General features: G+C 37.5%; 1 protein-coding gene across 1 annotated transcript in view; it reads right to left on the reverse strand.

Annotated features, from left to right (window-relative positions):
* Positions 1-17,937: 17,937 nt before the first annotated feature.
* AKAP6 (A-kinase anchoring protein 6) overlaps positions 17,938-19,507 on the reverse strand; it is a 356,374-nt gene continuing 354,804 nt past the window's right edge. The window contains exon 13 of the mRNA XM_023514406.1: positions 17,938-18,398. The gene's annotated coding sequence lies outside the window, so the exon portion shown is untranslated. The remainder of the gene's footprint in view (positions 18,399-19,507) is intronic.

The following is a 19,507-nucleotide window of genomic DNA, read 5'->3' on the forward strand; positions in this document are numbered from 1 at the left end:
TTTCCTTGACGGAAAGCCAAAACAATCTCTCAAGCCAAAGGATACAGAACAAATTCATCATTTTTTGAATTTATGTCCCTTTCTTCTGTGTATCCAAATGATTTGGTTAGAAACTTTGTTTGATCATGACCAAAGGAGGAAATATTAATCTATTCACTCATTCATCTACCAGTCATTCTTTTTTTTTCTTTGCAAATATTTACAGAAGGCATATGTTTATGGAATGACTGTCAAAACTTTGGAAGATACAGTATAAAAAGCAGGTGTAAGCTAAAAGACGTATGCAAAAACAACTAATACAGGAGAGTATGTAAGAAGAGGCCTAAGGATGAACACAGGTTGTGGATCACTGAAGGGAGATGAGAAGTCAGCCTGAAGCATATGCTTCCAAGGATACAGTGTAGTCTCTCACTCAGTGAGCAGCATTGGAAGACTTTTCATGAAACTTACTGATCTATCATTGGTCACTGAATCCATAAAGAGGCCTGAGTGTACTTGTATGATCTCAATGTAGACTTAAGGCTGCTTATCATTCTCTCTTAGAGCCATTACTGCTGGCCAATGTGGCACAAATTAACATGGGTAGGAAAGGCCTTCTTTTTGACAGATGAAATGTCTATTTTAAATGGCATAAAATAGGACCAGATCCCAAGTGTCCTCCTTTTAATTTTATAACTGAAAAAACATTATATATATGTCTCTAAATGACCTAGCCTCAGCAAGACAGGCACCTCTCTCGTGTGATGACATTTCCTTCCTCTATGATCACAAAATTACTTTGACAAGCAGTTCAAAATATTGGCCAACTTATGAAGGGAAAAGCTGATAAATATTAATTTTCCTAAAATCAAAATGATCAATTCTGGTAGGCATACCCTGAGGCCCAGATGGATCATATTAAATTAGTCTGCTCAGCTGGGTGCCATATTTAGTTCCTAATGGTCACAAAATGTGACTTACCTGGTTAACCCTTGGGATGCAGTTGATCTCCAAATTAAATGTTTTACAGGAGTCACGTTAGGTCCCCAACCTTTTGGCACCAGTATCTGGTTTCACAAAAGATAGTTTTTCCACAGACCAGGGGTGGGGGGATATCAGTGATTTTGATATGAGTCTGTAAGGAACTATTTATTATGGTCTCTGTGCAGTCAAACCTCCCCAACGATGATAATCTGTATTTGCAGCCACTATCCTGTGCTAGCATCACCACCTCAGCTCCACCTGATGATCAGGCGTTACATCCTCATAAGGACCCACAGCCTAGATCCCTCACTTGCACAGTTTATAGCAGGGCTCAAGCTCCTGCAAGAATCTAATGCTGCTGATCTGACAGCAGGCAGAGCTCAGGTGGTGATGTGAGTGATGGGGCGTGGCTGTAAATACAGATGAAGCTTTGCTCACTCATCCTCCACTCTTCTCCTCCTCCATGGCCTAGTTCCTAACAGCCAATGGAGCAGCAGCAGATGGCAGCCCCAGGGTTGGGGAGCACTGATGTTAAGGATCTCCTGCGGTGAAGGCAGACTTTTGGTACTCCTATCCTCAAAACTTTTAAGACAGACTGATTGTTTTGGATCTTCTGATACAGTTTGTGGAGGCACTGAATTGTTTTGTGAGAATTGTACTTGGCCTGTTTGAGAGTGCTCATTTGTCTCACTGTTGTACAGAAGTGAAATGACCCTCCATTAAAATGAAAGTACGATCTAAGTCCTTTTATTTTCACAAAGAAATGACATCTTTGTCATCTACACATTGGATCTTTCTTTAATCAGCAATGTGGACTGTCTGTGAGTAGAAGTGGATATGAATTTCAAATGTGAATCATCTACTATTCCTCTCTTACAAAAGCCTGACACTGTAAGGGAGCCACCAGTCACTCACTTCAAGATTCTCTAAAATGCACCCATTTCAGGCCCTCGGTTCTCAGATAAGCTCATTGTAAGAAGGTGCTTTATGTGGACTTTTAAAAATAATTTAAATTTGTATTCATTATATCAGTCAGTGGTCCATAAATAAAGATCTACAGGGCAAAAGCCTCCCAAGTTAAAGTAATAGAAAGTTACTGCTCTTATTAGATAAGACGTACTCACCCTGGACATATTTCCTTCTTTACCTCAACTGCTGAGAAGTTCACTGTGAATTTTTAAGCTTAGTTTCAGGATTTTTCCTCTGTCTGGTTTTTCATATAATTTTTCTCTCACCATTTTTATTGCTGGGTTTGTGTCTTTTATCATATTAATGGTTTTCCACTTTTTGTGACTTTTACTGTCAGCTACCTCAGACCACACATCACTTTTAGAAGTAGGGGATGAGTAAACAAGTATGAAAAATACAATCTCATCAATACAGATGGGATACTAGAACTGGCCCTGCCTGGAAGAATGTCTCAAAAAATGTGGTCAAAAGAATAACCTGGAAGGTTTGTTCTGCAGACTCCTAGGCTCTATACCACGTTTGAATCAATCAAGATGGAGTCTAGGAATCTTCATTTTCACAAGCAACTCAGATGAGTCTTCCACACAGTAAAGACAGAGAACCTGGTCCAGCATAAGTGTGTCTGCCAGAGCGGGGAAACTACCTGTAAGAGAAAGATACACTTTATGGTTTGCTAGCATTGTCTACAGCTCTAATAGAGCACAAATGTACATATTCACAAAAGACTCAATTAAAATTTGCAAGACAATGTATTAAACATAGTGAGTAGCCCCTAAATGATTAAGGAATCAGAAGACTATTGCTACGAACAGCGTGCAAATCATAGAATCTCAGCACCAGGATGGCAGCTGGAATGGAAAGTATCTCAACAGGGTCTCAAAATGTGGGGAAGAAGGACCCCTAGGACTTATCTAGTCACATATAAGGGATTAAGGAGAGAGAGAAAAATCAGAGATATCCCAAATTCTGAATCTTGAACAAGAGGGAAAATGTCAATGCTATTATCTGAGATAGGAAATGGCATATAAGAATGGGAAATTTGGGGCCAGGTACAGTGGCATATGCTTGTAATCCCAGCACCTGGAAGGCTGAGGCAGGTGGATCTGTTGAGCTCAGGAGTTTAAGACCAGCCTGAGCAAGAGTGAGACCTCGTCTCTATGTCTCTAAAAACTAGCCAGGCATTGTGTAGGTGCCTGTAGTCCCAACTACTCAGGAGGTTGAGGCAAGAGGATCATTTGAGCCTAAGAGTTTGAGATGCTGTGAGCTACAATGCTATGGCACTCTACTTAGGGCAACAAAGTGAGACTCTGAACAAAAAAGAGTAGGACATTGTAAGTTTTGTTTTAAAGAATGAGGTCTTAAGGAAAGCACCAAGTGAAGAAGACAGCTGAATAAATGGACCTAGACCCAGAATTCCTCAGAAGACTCAAGCTTAGAGATTAAATGCTAGAATTTTACACCTAGAGAAATAACTTAGGAACTACAATGTGAAAGGAGACTAAGAGGGAAAGAAGGCTAAGAGGGAAGCTCAGGGAAGACACACAGAGGAGAAGAGAGAAAGGAGTCAAAGAGGGGAGGGAAGGAAGAATTTCAGGCCTCAGAAAACAAAAGAACAATGGCTTTCTGGACAAGGTTTCAAGCACCTGAAGTCTCTTGGCTGGATTATAATTTCCTGAGGAGTTGGGGCTGAGAGGTTTCAGCAGGTGCTGGAGGCAGAACCGAGGCTACAGAGGGAGAATGAATGGGAGGATCTGAAGAACTGTGAAGTGTGTCTAGGTGGGCCGGAGATGTGAGGTAATACAATAGGGAAGAGGGCTGAGGAGCGCCCTCTTAGAATTAGAATGCACCCTTCCCCCAGGTAGACTTCTTCCCACATGTGTGCTGGCAGGATATGGCCTGTAGAACACTGGGTAGGTTTCATCCTGATCGGCCTCTGCAGCAAGGGGTGTGGGTGCCACGTGCAAACCCTGCTTAGAGGAAGTTTTGATGAGGCAGATACTTAAGCACCTTTCCAGGCCTAGGAAAAGCTGCCAGTTGTTGGTTGAGGTGAGGGTTGCACAGACTGTAATTAAGAGACAGGAGAATAGGAATAACTGCTAGAGGAAAACGAAACAGAAGCGTGAAACGATGGACTCCAGCACTGGTGCTCTGCAACAATGGAAGAGCAGACATGATCATTTATGCCAACGCCTTTTGTGAAAAATTGTTCTCATGTCATTAATCCCTTCACATAACACAGGCATGAACAGAATCCAAATCTCCTTTTGTATATTTTAAAGGATCTCAAAAGACTGTGATTTCAGTGAGTGTCAAATATTTATAAAATGACTGAGGAGGGCATCTGAGAATAGAGTGATTTCCAGAGGGCATTACATTTAAAAAACCTAAGGCAAAGGATATATTTAGTATGGCATGTTTAGGGGTAGAAATAAGGAAAAATAAGAAAATATACATATCTCTTCTTATAATTACAGGAAGAAACAGAGAATGAATCAGCTAGAAGGCAGTGGGTTTTTATACTTACAATAAAGGGGGAAAATGGGATGGCATAAGGAGGGGAGGGAGTGACAGTATTCTAAGGACACCTTTGTGTATAACTTCAAGTTAGAAAGCACCTTACTATTCCATATATTCAAAAATGAAATTAGGTCAATTAGATTAGGAGGGAAGAAAAAGATAAACTAAACTGAAACAAACTTAACTTTGTTAAATGAATGTCATAACCATAATGAAAGAAATAAAGAAAGAAAGAAAAAGGAAGGAAGAAAGGAATGGAGGGAGGGAGGGGAAAGAAACCAGTTCAAGGAACTGATAAACTTGAAAAAGGAAGGAAGGAAGGAATGGAGGGAGGGAAGAGAGAAAGAAACCAGTTCAAGGAACTGATAAACTTGAGGACACAGTATTTAACCACACCCCCTTGGTATTGACCAGAGTGGGGTATGTGGGAAGGAGAGGGTGATAGAAGAATTACCAATGAATTATAAAGAACATTTGCTTATCATAATGGTTCTGATACAATTCTGATACTATTTTAAATACACTATCTTACTGCACATAAGTAAATGTGTGATTGGTGGTATCCAGGCTCTCACACTGGAAGAAAGGAAATATAACTATGGAATCAGGGAAGTCAAGACAGAATCTTGCAGGAATGGACTGAAATTGGAGATACCATTGTGACCTCTTGACTTCAAAAATAAGAATGTGTGTGTACATATAAGTGTGTGTGTGAATGTGCCTTTCTGCATATGTAATCTCTACATTAATGTGTGTAGACATTCATGCATTTCCTAAGGGTCAAGAAAAAAGATAACTCAGTAGCAATAGCCACATCTAGCATTCAAATCTTGGTCTCTAATTCTATTCCCTACTAAAGAGAACCACAGTAGTTGGAACACATAGGTACAAGATAGACTGGAATGCTCTGTCATATCAGAAAGTAAGGAACTGCTTAAAAGATGTTGCAAAAATATGAATCAGATTGAAGATGGTCCCACTGGCCAAATCTGGGACAATTTGAACACCAAAAAAACTTAAGCAATGAATTACAAATATTTGGAGGGAAAAGGAATTCATAAGTTCATGTCTGTAATAAATAGGTAAATATGGGTAAAGAGAAATACCTTGCTGAGAAATACCAAGGGTCAACTGGAAAATGTAGACCGTGTTAGAGTTGGAAAATCCTAACTTTGCAACCATTTAGCTACAAAACAAGAATTATTAATGGATCCTAAATCAAGGAGAAAATATGATGAGGAGCAGGATAGTTCATGGTTTTACATTGTTACTTGGCCAGGTGTGGAGGTTTATGCTTATAATGCCAGCATTTGGGGAGGCTGAGGTGGGAGGACTGAGGCTGCATTTAGCTATGATTGGGCCACTACACTCCGGCCTAGGCAACAGAGTGACACCCTGCCTCTGAAAAAAAATAAAAGTGTTTCGCCACCAAATGATCAAAATTGACTCACTCATAGAGAGCAGGTATGTTTCTCCAGATATGATACCTTAAGAAGGAAAAACCGTCACTTATGAAATATTCCTGCTGAGACCGCACAATTTCATCTAATGATGAGGAAAGATGAGACAAACAAAAACTGAGGAATAATCTAGTTTTTTTTTTTTTTAAAGGTGAGGGGAGTTCTATTCTTTAGAAGTGTCAATGTCATAAAAATATAAAGATAAGCTGGGGAAATGTTTCCTGATTGAGGGGAAAAAAAATATGACATCTAAATTCAATACCTAAATCACATAGTGAAGGTGGGGAAGTGCTATAAGAGATATTATTAGAAAAAATGACAAAATTGGGATGTGAAAGATAGATAAAAATATCGCATGGATAGAAATTTAGAAAGTTGATAACGATATAGCTATATCCCTGTTAGGGAATATATAATAATGTATTTAAGAGTACTGACCATGATTTATACAACTTAGCTTCAAGTGGTTCAGAAAAATAAAAATCAGATGGATAGACAGAAAGATAAAGTGACATAGTAAGTAATGGGGTAAGATTGTAGCAATAGGTGAATGTACAGTGTACTATTTTTATTCTTGCACTATTTTATAAATCTGAAATTATTTTTAAAAATAAAAACTTTTAAAACAGTTGTCATTTGCTGTTATTTTAAATGTTTATTGTAGATCTGCTGCCAGCAATGAGTCCAGAAGACATGATTTGGAAAAATATTTCTTAACAATAATGAGAAATTTTGAGGTAATTTTTTGCAAAGTGAGACCTCAGTATTTGAAAGCTAGAAGAAAGAGACGTGGAAAAAAAAACACATAAAAGGTGCTTGGAATCATAGCAAGGCCCACATTTTGATTTCATTAAATTGGAATTTAATTTATACTTACACTTTATAAAATTGTCGTTCTCCACTACCTCTTTCTGATATGAAACAAATACATAGACGAGAAATTGCATATCTTAAAATATTTCTTAAGCAAAACGTAATGACAAAAATGTATGTTCCTACTGGAGCATTAATCTCGTCCTTCATAATTAACTATTGCATTTTTCTTTCATCAGGCTCTGACCTTTAAGGTGTTCCTGTTGTGTGTGTTTTCAATGTCTAACTTTTCTGGAAAATGTGCAGAGGTCATAATGAGGCATAATTATATACAGTATATAATTTTCTTTGGCCTTTTTCAAGTGCTAATTTAGCTATCATTTTTTTCCTATAGAATTTTTGTAAGAAATACATTTTAAAATGAAAGTCTTTTCTTCCGCTTTGGCACGAATGGTATGTTCTTTGTTTTTTTATTTTCAATAGGCATTTAATACAGGCAGGAAGAAATCTTGCAGCGTACATGTTAAGTGAACACTGCACAATACTGGAGTACCCCCCTATTGGCAGGGACAAGTTCCAAGACCACCGGTGATGCCTGAAACTCAGAGAGTACTACAGATACTATGAGTTTTTTTATACACACATGCCTACGATAAAGTTTAATTTGTAAATTAGGAACATTGTGAGATTAACAACGATAACTAATAATAAAACAGAAAACTAATTACACGGTACTGAATAAAAGTTATCATGTACTGCAGCCATAGGTAGTCTGCAACACCGAAACTAGCGTGCATTTATTGTTCCTCCTTCACTATTTCATGGATAGAAGATTCATTCTTACCGTGGACGGTAGCAACCTCGGTTTTTGATTTGTTTTCTTTCCAGAAGTTGAAGAACTTTCATCTTTTCACTTAAAGGGAGCACCTCACAGCTGCTCTTAGGCACATCCAAATTGCCAGCATCATTACTCCTGGGCTTTGGGGACTAGTGACAATGGTTGCGGCCAGAAGGTTCACAAGTGGATTCACAAACCGAGAAAGAACCGGGAAGCAGAAGGGAGCTGTGACATGCCCTGTACTCAACTCCTGGCGGCCACCGAGCAGGCATGGGGCCCTTGCCCTCATCCAGCTGATGGGGACAGCCGGCCAGCACAGGAAGCTGCTTTTCCCCAGGCGTAAAGCCCCGGGGCCTTGCAAAGTAGCCAGAAGAACAGTGGGTCCACATTAAACGCCACGCACCTGTCAGCTTAGCCCTAGTTTTCAATTCAGGCACCGCGGGGCCTTCAGGTGAGAAAGCCGAATTTAATTCAACTTCCCCAGACACGTTTTGGTAAGATAAGGGTAACAGGAACCCAAGCACAGCAGTATCCAGAGCCGATATGACAACCCAGCAGACTATCAAGGGACTGGGACGCTGGGGAACGTGTGGCATTTGAGCCACAAAATCCCGGCTGAGGCGGGAGTGAGTCACTTCACGGGTGGGCGGGGCTGAAGGGCGCGAGATTTTATCTTCACTCAGGACTCGCGAGATTTCATCACACTCCGTGGAGAGGCCTGAAACGGAATTTATGAATTCTTCCTGAACTATTCCATTTATTATTGGGGGGCCACTGTTGACTAGGAGTAGCAAACTGCAGAAAACAAAACCATGGACGAGGGAGGCCTGCTTACTGTAAATCCTTATTTACTCTATGGCAAATAACCTTTAAACATTGCTTTTAGTTCCTCCATACTCAATTTCCTTATCTAGAATGGGTATCACCATCATAGAATATTGTGATAGATAGAGTGCTTAGTGCAGGGCCTGGCACATAGCAAACACTCAAGTCATAATGACTTATTTCATTATTGTTAGGTTGATTTTGAACAAAAATATGGAGAGTATGCTTACTTATTTAGCCTGATTTCCCATAACTTCTCATTAAACGATAATTGACAATTATATGGCAATGCTGTTATCAAAGATTAAAGTTTGCTTTAAAATATTTGAGTTGCCAGGAGGTCACCTAAGAGTTAAGTAATCAGAGCCTTAGATTGACAAGAAAAATCTGCTGTTAAATCACTCTGAATCAGTCAAAATCTGTTTATTTGTTTTTTTTAATTACCCATTAAAAGCATCATTTCATTCCCAGAGAAAATGCCTTAACCTGTAAAAGATTACTAATTTTACCTTCTGTAATAAAAAATATTTTAAAACATAGTTTGTGTGGGAAGATATCATTGGTAAATTAGAGAATATTTGGAACTTAGAACCTGGATGGAAGTATTTGGAAAAAAGGCAAACAGTGTACATGTAAAAACGAAATTGTTTTCTGAAAAGTTGAGGAGTTTTCACTGAAAAAACCTTGCTATAAGCCTCATTAGTCATTGAGATTGGCAGGGATGAGAACGCAAATGTGAAGACTGATTTGATTTTTACACCATCATAATGACAAGATAAATTTCAGCAACTTGGCTTCATATATTAAAAGACACTTTAAAATAAATGAAACATTTGTAGGCAAGCAAACACACAAGGAATTATTTAGTTTAAATTGCTGACTTAGTGTAAGTAACTTGATCAACTAATAGCACCAAACTAATTCTATAAACCTCAGAGTATTTTTCATAAACCAGTGGTTAGGGAATATTGGGATTTAAAAGAAGATCTTATGCATTTTTATGTTCATAATGCTTTCAATCATTTTAAGTCCTTGAATAAATTTTGCTAAATAATATTTGTTTTATGTCTGTAATGATCCATTTGTAGAGTTAGGATTTTTTTTTTAATAGCAGTTAAGGTGTGAGGACAAAGAAATGCTTTAATCATTTTAGCCATGTTTCTTATTAAATTATATATTTATTAATATTAAATCACTAAAATCTATTATTATATATTATCATGGTGTGAAAAAATACAACATTTACATCTGGTGATGCTAGTCAGACCTCACCATATAAAATGAGTATGAAGGGAGAAGGAACAGTGGGGTAGCCTATGAAGCTGATGAACACTGCAGCTTACAAGATAGCGACACAAAAGGACTTGGTGCATGTTGGGAATTTTTTTTTTTTTTTGAGACAGAGTCTCACTATGTCACCCTCAGCAGAGTGCTCTGGCATCACAGCTCACAGCAACCTCTAACTCTTGGGCTTAAGCAATTCTCTTGCCTCAGCCTCCCAAGTAGCTGGGACTACAGGCACCCACCAAAACACCTGGCTTTTTTTTTGTTGCAGTTGTCATTGTTGTTCAGTAGGCCCAGGCTGGGTTCAAACCCACCAGCCCCCATGTATGTGGCCAGTGCCCTCACCACTGAGCTATGGGCACTGAGCCTGTTTGGAAAATTTTGATGTTCCATTATTGTCTGACTCTGTAGTTAACAGTGGGTGCAGTTCCCTGGGGCAAATCATCAAGATGCCCCTTTTCCAATGTAAATTTGAAGCCAAGTTCTGTTGCATTTTACATTTGCTTTTCAAATTAACTTTTTTTGTAAGTTGCAAAATATTAAGGGGATATAAATGGTTTTGTTACATGCATAATGTTTAAAACAGGACTTCTGGTGTGCCCGTCACCAGAATAGTGGTCATTGTACCCAATACATAAGTTTTTATCTCTTGCTCCCCCTTCCACCTTTCCCCCTTCCTGGTGTCCAATGTCCTTTGTGCCCATGTGTACCCATCGTTTAGCTCCCACCTATTAGTGAGAGTATATGGGGTTTGGTTTTCTCCAGTTCTGCAAAAGGCATTATTTCATTTATTTTAATTGGTTGAGTAGTACTTCATGGTGTGTGTGTGTGTGTGTGCGCCCGTATGAGTATATATTTTCTTTATCTACTCCTGAATTGACGGGCACTTAAGAAGTTGATTCCACATCCTTGCAATTGTAAATTGTGCTGCATTAAACTTTAGAGTGCAGGTGTCTTTTCTTTTTTTCCTTTTTGCAGGTGTTTCTCTTTAATAAAATGACTTCTTTTCCTTTGTGTAAAGAAACCCAGTAGTGAGATTGCTGGATCAAATGGTGGGTCTATATTCATTTCTTTGAAGAATCTCCATACTACCTTCTGTAGAGGCTTTACTAATTTGCAGTCCCAGTGTAGAAGCATTCCTTTCTCTCTGCATCCATGCCAGCATCTACTGTCTTTTGACTTTTTAATAGTGGCCATTCTAATAGGGGCAAGGTGATATCTCATTGTAGTTTCAATTTGCATTTCTCTGGTGATTAGTGGTGGTGAGCATTTTTTTCATGTTTTTTTCTGTCATTTGTCTATCTTATTTTGAAAAACTTCTGTTCATGTCTTTTGCCTGCATTCTAATGGGTTTTTTCCTTGCTGATTTGAGTTATTTGTAGATTCTAGAATATTAGTCCTTTGTCAGATGTATGGTTTGATAATATTTGCTCCCATTCTGTAGGTTGTCTGTTCATATTGTTGATTATTTCCTTTTCTCTGAAGAAGCTTTTTAATTTAATTGAATCCCATACATCTGTTTTCGTTGTTTCTGTATTTACCTTTGGGGTCTTGGTCACAAATTCTTTACCTGGGCTGATGTCTAGAAGAATTTTTCCTATTATTCTAGAATTTTTATGGTTTCCTACCTTAAATTTAAGTCTTCTATACATCTTGAATTAATTTTTGTATGTAGTGAGAGCTTCTGCATGTGGCTGTCCAGTTTTCCCAACACCACTTATTGAATAGGGCTTCCTTTCCCCAGTGTATTTTTCTGCTTTGTCAAGGATCAGTTGGTCATAGCTATGTGGTGTTATTTCTAGGGTTTCTATTCTGTTCCATTGATCTGTGACTCTAGTTTTATATCAGTACAGAACATACTCACCAGAGAGTTCAAATTCTTCATGCTTCTGCATTATCTGGGGTTGTACATACATGCACAGCAGCGTTGGTTGTCTTGTTCTTTGGGAAGCTTTTCCAGGTTTTGGGGCACCTCATTTCAAGCCAAGGGTGTAAGCCTCAGGGTAAGTGGTTCTTCAACATGATGTTAAAGGGGGTTTGTAATCAATAATAGAGTACCAAAATGTAGGAATACTTTTTTGTTTAAGTGTCAATTAGGTCAGCTTCAGAGTTAACTTTAGAGCAATGTCACTCCAATCAGCTGCATCGAGATAACTCTCTTTGAGTGGGTAAAAAAGGGGCAGAGTGTTCCTTGCAATGGAAATTGTTTATTAATGTTTGACAAAAGCCCGAAAGTGTCTCTGCTATGGTTTGAATGTTTGTGTCCTACCCAAGTTCATATGTGGAAACCTGATTCCCAATGTAAGAGTATTAAGAGTATTAATACTAATGTGATTAGTATTAAGGGCCTTTGAGAGGTGATTAAGTTGTGAAGGCAGAGTCCTCATGAATGGAATTAGTTTCCATGAAAGATGCCCAAGTGAGTTTGTTCACAGCCCCTTCTACCATGGGAGGACACAACAAGGAGGTGCTATCCATGAAGCAGAGGGTGAGCCCTCGTCAGACACTGAATCTGCTGGTGCTTTGATCATGGATTTTTCAGGTTCCAGAATTTCGAGCAATAAATTCTGTGGCTTACAAATTACCCTTGAAGGTATTTTGTTATAACAGCCTAAGGCAGACTAAAGACAGTCTCACACAAGCAAATACCTTCCAAGTTCTGTGTGTTGCAACAGAAAAAGCGACAGAAAAGTTGCTTTATGTAGGACAGGTGCTGATTTACTTCAAAATGCAACAACAAATAAGCTCTGCATAATTTCTGCTGTGGTGAGAGCCCATTGATCAAGTGTCAGAATGATCTTAAGGTATTGGCCAAAGTGCCTTTGCCAAAGAAATTGTAACTACTGTAGGCCTAATCCATATACATCATTTTATTATTTTTTTCTGGAAATGCAAATATGTGGCAAGCCTCGAATTACAAGGCCATTGCTATATGGGAGATATGTGATTGCTTTTAAAGAAGTGACTAAAGGTTTTCTTAATGTTCCTTCCTAGGTATGTGGCAGTGGGATCTGGCTGCCAAAGGGGAATTAAGGAAAAGTAAAGAAAGACTGTGCCTTTTGAACATCTATTCAGAATGTCCACCTATGGCCACAGCAAGGTCTGTGATGAATACTTATTTCCTTGGCAAATTCAGATTTTTATTTATGATCAAGAGTCAGGAAATGTGGTCTTTTGATCATGACTTTGCCTTTGGGTTGAAAAATAAATTTGAAAATAACTGTGAAATGGCCTGGATTTAATTTCTTGGACTGCTTTAGAAACAACATTTAAAGAAAGGATTCCAGTTTATTGGTGCATTGAAGTGAGTTAAAGTTGTGTCAATTTTTCTGATGGCTTTGATTGAACTAATTATTTAGTCTATAATTGACTAACCCACTAAATCAATCAAAGCCAGGCAGTAAGAGTTAGTAAACTAAATTTAAATCCTTAAACAGTGGATGTGAAACAATATTTATGTCCATGAAATAAAGCACACTTGTTTTTCTAATATGAAAAAAGTTGAGAATACAGTAAAATCCAAAAAAGTAAAAAATAACTGATTATACATTACATTGACTTTGCAAATGGAAATCTATCTGTCTCCAAGAAAATGTGCCAGACTATCGTAGACCAGAAATCAGAAAACTTTTCTTGTAATGGGCCAGATAATTTTAGGCTTTGACGGTCATATGGTTTGTATCACAACTATATAACTCTGTAGTTAGAGCATAAAAGTAGCCATAGACAATATGTAAACAAATGTGTGTGGCCATATTTCAACAAAACTTTATTCACAAACACCCAAATTCCAATTTCATATAATTTTCTCAAATCATGAAGTGTTCTTTTGATTTTTTCCACCACATAGAAAACTATAAAAATCACATTAAGCCCTCAGGTGAAAAAAAAGTAGGCAGTGGGCTGAATTTGGCCCCCAGGCCATAGTTTGCATTTGCTGACCCCAGCCTTACCTCTACCTCAGCCCTGAAGGGTGAGCTAGTAGGAGTAAATTGAGAACATCAAGAATGTCAGTGATTCATTCATTCTTCATTAAACAGTGGTTGTTGAAAACAAAGTCACCTATGTACTTGACAAAAATGTTTACCGAGTTTAATGACAAGACAATTGGATCCGTCCAGATTATAGATCATTCTGTAAACCTGGCCTGAACTCTTCAGAACTGTCAATGCTATGCAAGATCAAAGAAAAAATAAAAGCACAGGGGAACTATTCAAGATAAAAAAAGACATGGAAACTAAAAGCAATATGTGATCTTTGTTTGGATCCTGGATTAAAACAAAAACAACTATAAAAGGGCTTTATTTGGGCAAATTTCAATATAAACTATCATATAATGATATTGTATTAATGTTAATCATTTCTTGAGGGTGAACATGGTATTGTAGACTTGTAGAAGAATGTCCTTGTTCTCAGGTGTTATATACTGAGTATTTGTGGATGAAGTGTTATACCCTACAATTTAATTTCAATGTGTAGAGAGAGATGAAGTAAATGTGGCAAAATATTAACAATAAATGAATCTAAGTGATGAGTATCAAATGTCATTGCTCTACTCTTTCAACATTTATATAGGTCTGAAATGTTTCAAAAGAAAAATCTGAAAAGGAAGTATATAGGAAAAAAGAGGTATAGCTGTAAATTTAGTTTGGTTCAAGTTATATTTGAAATATAAGAATTACATATTTGAAAACCCAGTTATTCTTTAAAATTCTAAAGTAATTCCAACTTCATTTAGAAATTAAAACAATGTGACTTTATCATTTCAGTGTTTGATATTTTCATCTTGTTTGTTCACAGGAATTACAGAATAGTGAAATCTAAGCTAGGTGAACCAAAGACAACAAATCATCAGACTTAGGTTCTCAATTGTTGGTTGACTTAGGTTCTAAATTGTTCTGTTGTTATATAAGATGCATTTTTATTAAGAGACCAGAAATCTGAAAAGTACTTTTTAAAATTTTTTTTTATTTTTTGCAGTTTTTGGCTGGGGCTGAGTTTGAACCCACCACCTGCAGTATATGGGGCTGGCACCCTACTCCTTTGAGCCACAGGCACTGTTCCCAAAAGTACTTTTTTTCTATAATTAAAAACAATTTACTTCTTCTAATAGTCAGATCCAGATCATTTTGCATACTATTTTGCTCACTAGAATTTTGAAAATGTAGAGAAACTAGATAAGATACAAAGTAAACAGGGTCATCATTTAATTTGGAGAGAAGTCACACTCACTCTACTTAAGGACATGAAAGGCACTTTCAGAAGAAAAACTGTAAACCCTTTGGAGGCAGAGACCGTGTTTTAGTTGCCTTTGTATATCTAATGCCAAACATAGTGCTCACAGGGGAATGAATAAGTGAATAAATAAATGGAGGGGTGCCCTTCATTATGTGGAAACAGATTTAGTTTGCATTTGATGTAAGTGAAAGATTCAAGATGACTTTGGCACTGAACTGCGCCACTGAAGGAAGCCGTGGATTATTTATTTATTTATTTATTGAAATTTACAATAATAGAATAAACATATATCTTGAATATATTTTTCGAGAAAACTTAGCACTTAAATGTTCAGATACTTTTCTATAAGTATGTAGATGAAGACAGTCATTCAACTGCAAGAATTCTGTCTGTTAACATTCAGTCAGGTTGAAATGGATCTGAAAATCATGACACAGAATGGGAGGTTGAGTGAATAATGGTGGGGAGTGGGTGAGAAACTGGCTTCAATTACCATCTGGTTGCCATAAGAAAGATGGAGTAGAAATACTCTGAGCTGCTCCACAAGACAGAACTAGGACCAGGGAGCAGAATTATGGAGGGTTGGGGGGAAGGGACAGAAATATGCAGATTTTAGCAACTTAAGAAAGAACTTTCTAACAAAGAGACCTGCCCAACACTGGAACAGTTTTCCTTAACAGGTAATGAACCACTGTTACTGGAAGTGTGTAAGCAGAGTTTTTAAAGATTTTTTTAAGTTTTGGGGGGAGGTAGCACCTACATATAGGATGAGAGAAAAAGGCTATTCTATCTCTTCCAACTTGAAAGGCATTGTTCAGTAAACCTGAAAGTCATCCTACAAATTTGGTGTTAATACTAAGCAGATAATAAATACTTTCAATACTTCGAGGTCTTCTATGAGCATAGAACAATAAATAGAACATAACTGTCGATTTGTTCTTTGAACGTTTTACCAATAGATGTAAACTAGACATTAGTTATTACCCTAGAAAAATTTAGGTGGTCTCAGCATGTAAAATAACACCATTTCCCAACAGAGGTCTAGAACGCTCTTAGGCATTTCAAAGCCTATGGGATTTGTCCTTTCTCTGTATCCTTGGCTGCTATCCCTGTGTACTCTGTCATCATCACCAACCTAGCTTATTTTCCCCATCTGCCTCCTAACTAGACAGTTATCTCTAAACTCTTTCCCTTGTGATCCTCTTGAACACCGCAACTAGATGTCTACCTTAACCCCCTTTTGAACAAATTACTATCTATTATTAATAAAAATCCTAGAATGATTCATCCATTTAGAAATATGGAGAAGATTAGAGTACAAATAGTTATTAAAGTGGTAGCATTATAGATAGACATTCTTTAAGGGTTCTTGGTGTGGTCCTAATGATAAATATAAACAGGTGCAAAACAAAGACTATCAAGTGTCCTTACTAACTACCATGTCACATACAAAAGCTCCAACTTAACTTCTTAAATGATCCCTCAGTAAGTCCTCCCAATTTACCTTTTCTCCTCTTACCCCTGCATTCAAGCTTCACAGATATTCTGCCATCCAACTCTCTGCTATCTCCCAACTCTTTGTCTTCTTCCTTGTCCCCCACCACTGTTTCTGCCTCTGTGCCTCCTTCACCACATTTTGTCTCGTCTTCACCTCTGGGACGATGACTGCATGCCATTTGTGTGTTCACTTGTCCCTAATGTAGGTAAACCTCCTGAGGGCAAGGCCTTCGTCTGTCTGTTAATCATCACATCCTCCGAATCTAGAATAGTGCCTTGCAGATAAAAAGTGTTTCTGAACTATCTGTTCAATGACTGATTGTCATTGTTGTGACTACATGAACCCATAACATTCTTGCCCTTTTTGAAATATAATCCTATATTGTGTGTGATTGTATATTGCATTCTATGCTTCTTTAGTTGTGTGCATGTTTTAGTATGGGTCTCCAAAATGAAAGGATAGATGTCATCCTAATTACCTAATTCAATACTTCAACTCAGCAGATTTATACTGAATACCTACTGTGTGTCAGGCACTTTAGTAGATGTTGGGATATAAATTTAAAACAGCATTTAACAAGAGTCAGTAAAGACTAAATGGAATATCTCTTTGCTAATTTCTTTTACACAAAATAAATAAACCTGAATTCCATAAATAGTAGTCAAATCCTATACCCTTTTCTACCATCTTTTTATCAAACCCATCCAGAAGAATTATTTAAAATAACTTAAGACATATGAGGTATCCTGAAATCCAACAGCAAACCATTAATAAATAGAAATTAAAAATCTAATATAAATTTGTATTAGTCTAGGGGAACTGGTGTTGAATCATTTGCTATTCTGAGATCTTTATGGTGACTCAAAAGATTTTGAAAATTGCAAAGTCTTCGTATCTAATCTCTAGTTTTCGTAATGTTAAGCCTAAGCAATATAGATATTTGGACAGCTGCAACATGCTATATTTTTTCAGAGCCAGATGCAATAATTTGGTAAGGAACACAGGTAGAAGAGATCACTAATTTTCCTTTTCCCCCAATAATCTGTGTTTATTATGCCAATTTTAATTACCATGCAATCTAATGGATTTAAGGCTTATATTTTCCACATCACTAGACATCACAAACATGAAAGCATTTTATACTGTCATTATACATCAATGTTTGTACTTGGTTATACATATATACAGAAATTATTCACACATCTTAACCTTGCTATTTCCTCTTTTTAAACCAACATAATTTTACCGTGAAAGCAGCTTTTTAATAAATGGTATAAGAAATACAGCAAGGCACACTTTTTTAAAAAACTTTTTCTCATTACCACCTCAAGAAGCATAAAAAATGAAAATGTTGTACATAATATAATAGTAGAACGTCACCAGTTTATAATATACAACACCATACAGTTGTTTCTTGAAGTGCTGCATAGATTATTTTTTTAATGAAATAAATAAAATGGAGCTTTTATTAAGAAAAGTTGCTTAATTTTGAAAGAAGGATCAGTGTTTCTTCACTATGCTGCAATCAAATCAAGTGTTGGGCTTTTTACGTAAAACTCTTCCAATAAACATAGGCATCATACCATTAAAAAAGTCCAGATTGAAACATGAAATCGGTCAAGTACTGGCAGGGGGTCATTCCAGACAGGAGAATTTAATGGACCATCAATTGGTGAACTGCAGAACTTTAAAGAGTGGACAGGGAGGGGAGGAGGCAAACAAAAATCTGGCTGGAGAGGGAGGGTTGGTAGAGGTAGCTTGGGACAGGAATCCATGGGAGGACAAGCAGCTTTGCTGAACTTCAAGGACAATCACCTAAAGAGAACCAGTGCACACATCCAGATCACAAAGTTCATGTGGAGAAAATGGCATTTGGAAGGAAGATTCATCTTGGGAGGAGTCAATGTAACAACCGGCAGTGATAACATGATGTAACCAGAGACCAGCCCAGGGCGGGAAGATGAGACCACCCCTGAGTTGCAGCCAGGCTTATCTGCAAGAAACAAAAAAGTGACAAGAATAGGTTTCAGAAAGGATTTTTCCATTTGTTAAAACCAAGCCCCTTGAGGAACCCATGAATGGTCTGAAATAAAAGGATACATACATAAAATACAATGACTTTAATAGCCCAAAGTTCACATTACTGACAAAAACTGTTTCAGAGTAGATGTGAAAAATACAATGTTTTTTTTAAGACATGGTTTCAAAGAAAACAAGAAAAACCATCAAGTTTGACCTTTTCTCTGGATCTCATCCACTGTTTTGCCTGTGAACTCAGTTTTGAACATCAAGATAGCTTCAAAACAATACAAAAATGTGAGGCTGCTGATGCTAAGTGACGTAGCAAAGTGTTTACAATGATCCTATGACTGGGAGCCTGTGCTCTTGGGTTTAACCCCTCCTTCCGTGGTTTTATGTATGATATTGAACAGTTCCACTACTGTACAGTGGTGAAATATTCATAACATCATGATTATCCTGAATGTTTCAGCCCTTGCTTATGAAAGGATCTGATTGGGATGTGTCAAATACTAATGCATTTTATTTAAGGTATAGACAGCATTGTGGAAATGAAATTGTTCCAATTATTTTTGTACATCTGATGGCTGAGATACAAATTTGTTCCAAATTCAATCTCTTCTGCCTATTTCTAAATGGCTAAGAGCAACGGGTCAAATGTGGGAACACCTGAGTTCCAGGTTTAGGCAATGCAGGATGTGATTACTGTGGGTTCTTTGACCTGGGTCTAAACTGAGTTCTGATGTCTGATACCAAGTCGTTTCACTTCCCTTCTAGAACAAATGTTCTCATTCTCTCAGTTTTGCTCTTTCTTTTTCTACATACTTGTAGCTTGTGAAAGAGCCAGGAAATTTTAACAAAAAGTAGTTTGGCTGCAGCCATGGGAAGTTAGGGGGAGAAGGAAAGTTCGATCAAGAACTGGAGGAGACAGACAGGAACAGATGGGACGAAATTTGGTACAGTGAAATAATGCAGTAACACAAGAAAGCACAGTGCATTGTTCAAATGCTGAGGACATGACTCATTTAAAATCTGGCCACTGAGTAGGGAATCCTTAGGTGAGGCAAATCTGGTCTTACTAAA

The sequence above is a fragment of the Otolemur garnettii genome, unplaced genomic scaffold (genome assembly GCF_000181295.1).
Source record: "Otolemur garnettii isolate 467f Iridium unplaced genomic scaffold, OtoGar3 scaffold00052, whole genome shotgun sequence".
NCBI lineage: Eukaryota > Metazoa > Chordata > Mammalia > Primates > Galagidae > Otolemur > Otolemur garnettii.